At 53.2% G+C, this 6,653-nt stretch overlaps 1 protein-coding gene across 1 annotated transcript in view; it reads right to left on the minus strand.

Moving 5' to 3' along the window:
* LOC108492356 (sodium- and chloride-dependent betaine transporter-like) overlaps positions 1 to 2,355 on the minus strand; it is a 38,489-nt gene extending 36,134 nt beyond the window's left edge. Inside the window, exon 1 of the mRNA XM_017804606.1 lies at positions 2,228 to 2,355. The gene's annotated coding sequence lies outside the window, so the exon portion shown is untranslated. The remainder of the gene's footprint in view (positions 1 to 2,227) is intronic.
* Positions 2,356 to 6,653: the final 4,298 nt, after the last annotated feature.

The following is a 6,653-nucleotide window of genomic DNA, read 5'->3' on the forward strand; positions in this document are numbered from 1 at the left end:
CTTCTTACAGGGCACCACAGTGACAGGTCTCCTATAGACACAGAGCCAGCTTGGCCCCAGGGGAGCCCCTAGATTCACCTCCCTGGTGGCTGGAGGTGTCTAGCTGATGTCAAGTGGCTTGCTCAGAGGTCCTTGTGGACAGCCAAGGGGACAGCACAGCTCCTGTCACCGGCTGGAGGAGCAGAGCAGGTGAACAGCACAGAGCGTGAAAGCTGTGCTGCTCCAGCACCCGCTCTGCAAACAGGCCCCACAGGGGCACAGAGGGGCAGCAACCTGTGGTGCAGCCCCAAGGTGCCCCACGGAGAGAGGACAGAGTCTGCAGGACCGGACATGGTGGCTACAGAGCTGCCACCTCGCTGGGGCAGCAATTTCACAGAGCAAGGCACAGCACCTGGCAGCCCTGGGCAGGTCAGGTGAAGAGACAGAGGCTGCCAGCCCTGAAGGCTTGGCCACCTGTGTGCAGCCTGAGCCTGGCGGCCAAGGAGTTAGGGAAGGATGGGCAGCAAAGCCACTGGAGCAAGAGAGCAGAAGAGCCAGCACTGCAGCCAATGGTTCAGAGCTGGGAGAGCAGCACAGGGAATTTGGCATCTGCTGTAGGCAGTGGTATTTAAACTCCCCCAGGCAGGCACACCCTGCCAGACCTCCCAAAAGCACAGCCTGAGGGCACTTGCTGTCAGTGACGAGAAAGGGGGAGCATGAGGTAAGCGCACTCAAGCAAAACTCTCCCAAAAGGCAGTCAAGGTTAAGGCAACACCACATTGCTTTATGCCTCTCACACAGAGGACAAGGGGAGCCAACAGCTGATGTGGCAGAGCCCAGTGTCTCAGCCCAGATGTGTGTGCAGACATCACAGAGCAGCAGAGCAGAGCTGCAGGAGCTCCCCACCATGATTGTCCCCACACTGCTCAGCCCTGCATGGGGAGCCCAGCACCTTGTGTCCTGCTCAGGTGCAGGCTGGGGATCTACCTGGCGGACTCTGGGCAGGCTCAGCCGTCTCCAGTTGGTGCTCAGGACAAGTCACACCAGGTGAAATCAGTGCAGGCAGAGGTGCACGGAGATTATGACTCCAGTAGTGCCATAAGTGCCTTCCAGCAGTGCCTGCTGTAACACCACACTGTAATGCCATGGGACTGCAACCCACCTGCGCCCTCTGAGAGGCAAGGTGTCTGCTTTCCGGCCTGGGGCACCAAAACTTTCCTATAGCCCTGCCCAGGAGCACCGTCAAGCAGAGATATGGCACAGGACATTCTAGCCTGCCCTCTGCAAGGGCCACATCTGCACCCATGAATCCAGCAAAATTGGGCTGTTGAAGAGCTTCAAAGGTCAGGTCCAAGGTTCAGCCTCTCATATCAGCAGCTGCCAAAGAGAAAAAACTAGGGCAATGGCATTTCCAATGGCATTGGGTGAAAGCCTTGACTAACAGTGATTACTTTAAAAGCACTGTTGATTTAAGAAGACACAGATCAGGTGTTATGAAACCCCCACATGTTCCGCTTGGGTTTGTTCACAAAAATGCCCGAGATCCTCAGAGTTTAGCACATGCAGAAACTATGCTGTCTCCCTGCCTCACCCCTACTCAGAGGTAAATTTGATGAAGCCTTGGTGGAAAGAAGAGCAAGGAGCACATTACCAGGTACATCTTTTAGAGCTACAGCCCCCAAGTAAATGCTTTAAGGCCAGTACCTCTGCAGGGCAGCACAGGAAGAGAGGGAGTCACTGACTCATATTTGCAGTAGGTGAAATGCCTGCAGCCTACTTCACTCCTAGCATCTTTGTTCCTGTACCTATTATCACTTAGTTATCTGCCCTTCATCCCTGTCCTTATCTGGCTTGCTCTCATCTCTCTTCTCAATCTTTCTGCTGAGTACTTTTCTCTCTCTCTCTCTCTCTCTGCTGCCACAACCTTCAGTACCAATTATCCATCCTTCAGGCATCTCTTTGCTCTCAGCTTCCCAGCAGCCCCCCAGCAGCATCTCTGCCTGTCCTTTCCTATAGGAATCACTGAAAGAAAAACCTTTTCCCTGGGTTGATCCAAACTGATTATTTGCTCCTTATTTTCCATCTCTCTCTTCCTTTGTTTAACGCTGGGAAGATTTTTCCCCTTGCAGATTTGCTGGACCACTCTCCAGAGCACTGGCATGCAGCAGGCAGGACCAGAGGCACTGGCACTCCCAGTGTGACACACACATCCAGCCAGATCTGCTCAATGAGCAAACGCCCAACTCACCTGAACCCTGCGCAGGTCTCCCCCAGGCAAGCCCCTCCCGTTCTATCTTGTCCTGTCCTTTCCCGTCCCACTGGAATCCAGGCAGGGAATCCACCGAGTGCCAAAGAGATACAGGAAGAGTTTAGGCAGAGACTACCCTCTCTCCTCCTCCTGTCCCTCCCCTTCCACCAGCTCCCCCCACCAAATTATCACCCAGCTCACGTGTGGGTGGTGGGACATCAGGCAGGGAGGTGCATCAGGGTAAAAGAACTTTCTCCCCTACTCTCTCACAACATGCACAACATGCACCCCTCCAGACCTTGAACTGTGGCCCTGACAGGAAAGCAAAATGAGATCAGCCACAGGCAGGCAGGGTAAAGGACCAATGTTTGCAAACATCAACAACAGCAGTCAGGGAGTGACTCCAGGTCATCTGGACCTTAGCAGAGAGGGACCTCCCCCCTTGAAGACCCTGCAGCATGGCCCAGTCTGACTGCCACATGGTCCCACTGCACTGGAGCTCCAGCACTTTAGCAGGATAGTGACATCCCTCAAAGTCATCCTACAAATGTGCAGAATCGTCCCATCTCCAGGGAGCACTACACTAAACCTTCTTCTGTGGCCAAGCTCAAGACTCACTAACACTATCAGACAGGTGAACAAAAGGCAGAGGGTGTGTGAAGAGGGGGATGTTTGTCCTGGGGTCACGCAGGCCCCTCCCTCCATGCCTGTGCCCTATGCTGAGTGCCAGTAGAGTTCATGGGACAGAGCTCTGTCAGCAAGGAGAGGTACTGCAGGAATCTTTATAGTATTTCGGTGCTCATTAGAAGTGCACAATCCCTCTGTGCCTAGCCCTGATACACTTTTCCAGGGCTTCTCATGACCAACACTAGCAACAGGCATTCCAGTTACACCATTTTTCTCAAGATACTTCAGGTCAGTTTTTTTTTTTAATATTATGTTTAATGCTGTTACTGTTTTGTCTTCTGCTTTGCCTGTTAATGTGCCTTCCAAATTCCTATTGACCTTTTCAGGTACCCATGTGGCCTAACCAGAGCGGCATGTGGGGTGGGAGGTGGGGAATATCCAGCACATGCTCCAGTGGCTCAGCTGTGTCAGAGCTCACCAGATAAGCATCCCTCAGCCCCCTCAGTGGGAAACCGGGAGCTGACACGAGCCCTCACCACCACAGAGTGGGGAAGCAGTAGGTTTACGTGCCTGCACACGCTTATAGAGGTCATTTGTAATGTTGTCTCAAAAAAATCCTCCACAGGTGCCAGAAGCCAGTGACTCAGATTGCGTTGGAGCACACTGGATTAGCTTGGGGACAAATAATGCTGGAGACATGCGTAAGGGGAATCAACCCTGTGCCTGGTGGGATTCTTGGGATAAACCGCTGAGGCCAGCACTGGAGGCAGTAAGGAAAAACATCTCCATCTACTTTGGGGGTATAATGTACTACCTCAGCTGACACTGGAGGCAGGTGGTCTGAGCCCACACTTCTAAGCAATGCAAAGAGGGGCAGAGCAGCTCAGGGTGAGATCTGGGGGACATCCCCAGGGTGGTGGAGCTCTGAGCCAGCCCAGCCCTCTCCCAGAGGTACCAGCTGGGCAATGGGGCTGTGAGGGCTAGGGTGGCAGCTGGAGCAGGTGATGCTTCTTCACAGACAGCCAAGGACAAAGTGTAGTACACTGCTTCTGGGATTAAACTTCCAAGCATGCCATTTTCAAAGCCCTGGCTTTCACCTTCCCTACAGGCTAGTTGAATGGATTGGTCCCACACCCAAAGAAATACAGGCTGATTCTTCCTTTGCGCAACCTGGCATCAACATCAGAGGGGACAGGCTCCATCTTCTAGCTTTTAGGGGCTGCCTCTGAAGTCCTGAAAGACTGCAAGGTGAACACCATGTGCTGGCTACACAACACAGCCACTGCACTGCCTCTGTCCCTGCCCACGAAGGACAATGCCACTGCCTGTCCTGTCACGGAGGACTGGCGTGACCCAGCGCAGCTGAGGAAAAGGTGCAGTAGAGGTTATCCAGATATGAAAAGGGGATTGAGATAAGCCTAGGTAAGCAGAACTGACCTAAAAACTTGATTTATCCACACTGAAGTGTTTCACAGGAACGGCGCGGGTTTTGTGCAAAGCTGCAGATGGGAAATGACCTGTGACATTCAGGTAAAACAAGAAGAAAGTCAACCTAAATGAAAACTTTATCCAGCAATGTGTGAAAGTCATTCTCCAGGAGGAAAAAAAAGGCTGCTATTTCTGTTTTCCAGCCCAGAAGGTACCAGAAGTCACACTCGGGCTTCAGTGTTTCCCATCAGGCAATAATTCATGGTGTTTTTAAATCCTGCTACAGGCATGGGGCACATTTATCTCAGCATGGCAGCTTCCAGGTGAGGGATTGCACTAGAGTGATGGCCCAGACTGAAAACCAGAAACCACCTTCTGACCAGCTCAGCTGAGGAGGAAGAGACTGTGTTCAGGAGAGGACAAGGTAAGGGGTGATGCACTCCCTGACCAATAATTGCCACCTTCACTGGCAGAGTCAGCCCTGAGCAGGCACCCTGGGCTGCACAGCTGTGTAGGTAGGACAGGGCTGCTAAGGGGCATGACAGCCTCACTGCAGAGCTCCTCCTCTCTGAGTGTGGATGAGGTTGCTCTTAAACACTCCATCCCCAAAAAGGAAAGTGCTGCTTGCAATAAATCCTAGAAATGTTCGAAGCACCCCCTTCCCCAGGCAGCATGAACCCCTCTCAGACATGGGACCTGCCCTGCTGTGTGCAGCTCAGACATCAGCAGCACACAGATCTGCATAGCTCTCCCCACAGCACACCCTGAGGTGCTTTGCAAAAGAAGGGAGGGCACTGTCTGATTTTGCAAGCAGGAAAACCAAGACAAGAGGAAGCCCCATTGCTGTGCCCCAGGGTGCACAGGAGGAATGGGAAAGCACAGCTGTCCCACCACACAGAGGTACCCATTCCGTCTGCAGCTGCCAGCTCGCTCAGAGCCAGTTGCATGGGTTTCCATCCCCTCCCATCATAAGAGGAGAACTATCCTTGAAGTGACCTGATACCCTCAACCTGCCAGGCCCAGGGCAGCTGGAGACCAGGACTCAGCCTGCTACACCATCCTTTGCTCTGATGGATGGGTAACCACAACTTCAGATCTACCCTGTACCTCCTCAAAGGTCTGCTCCTCCCCACCCTGCTCACCCCCTGCCAGCTGGCAGTGCACCCTTACCTCCCTTTTCCCCTTCTCTTTTCTCATAGCGTGTGTTGGTTTTTCCCATTATCTGGGTCTCCCCACCCTTTCCTCCCTTCCAGCCAGCTCTGACATGCCTGCAGAAGAGCCAGCCCAGAGCAGCAGGCTGCCAACACCAGCCCACACCAGGGCCACGCTCCCTGGCAGCAGCAAGTCCTGGGCCCCACGATGCTTCCCTCATCCCTGAGCCAATGAGATGCAAGGATTCAAGCCAAAACGAGTCCATTCCCTCCCCCCCTCCCAGTCCAGCTTTTGGGAGAGGTCTGTCAGCATGACACCCTATGGGTGAATCCAAAATGTGCTCCTGCTCTACAAACACCAGAAGCTGCAGAGGCAGTCACTGGGATTTGTGCTGGAGACAGCAAACCCTGCAGCCCTGGCTGCCCAACTGGCTGTGCCACCTGCAGGAGAAGCCACCACTGCCCTCACTTGTCCAGACCAATCCCACCTTTTAACACCTTTGCTAACAAAATGGGAGAAATGCTTCTCCCTTGGGCACAAAGCCGCTGCCTCTTTGGCCAAGAGCCTGCCTAGCCAACTGAGTACTGTTTGCAGAGGATTTCTTCCTAGGCATTCATATAATTTATTTTTTATGTTCACAGCTAACTTCTACTGTGACTTCTGACAACAGTTCCACCAAAACTAATCACTAGTTAACATGACCAAATTAACAAGTGTTAATGAGACCCCACAGAACCATGACGAGCTCCAGCAGCCACAGCACCGCTCCCTCACCAGGCTCCCAGGGAAGAGGAGGCTGCCAGGAGCCTTCATCTTTGGAAGTACAGGCAGGGTGAGACATCCCCTGTTTCACAGCATTCCCATTGGAGAAGAGGATGAGGCAAGGGCAAATGGCTTAGGAGCCCAGTGCTGGTGATAAAGGTGGTCAGGAAGGAGGACTAACAATGTTGGGGGAACATCTGTAGTCTAACAGCTTCTCTGAGTCTCACAGCACTGCTCATTATTGATCAGAGACCAAGGAGGATCACAGTACAAAGGCAGGCAGAGGACACATGGGTATGTGCCTGTTTGCTCCTGCTTTCCCTCCCTGCTTCCTCAGGGCGGCTGAGCCTGGTGTTGTGGGACATCTGTTGTGACAGCAAACACCTCCAGTGTACAGGGCACAAGGACGGGAAGGACAAGGTCAGTCTGCAGGCACAGAGAAGCACATGTGGCTGCC

The sequence above is a fragment of the Lepidothrix coronata genome, unplaced genomic scaffold (genome assembly GCF_001604755.1).
Source record: "Lepidothrix coronata isolate B3197 unplaced genomic scaffold, Lepidothrix_coronata-1.0 Scaffold10, whole genome shotgun sequence".
Taxonomy (NCBI): domain Eukaryota; kingdom Metazoa; phylum Chordata; class Aves; order Passeriformes; family Pipridae; genus Lepidothrix; species Lepidothrix coronata.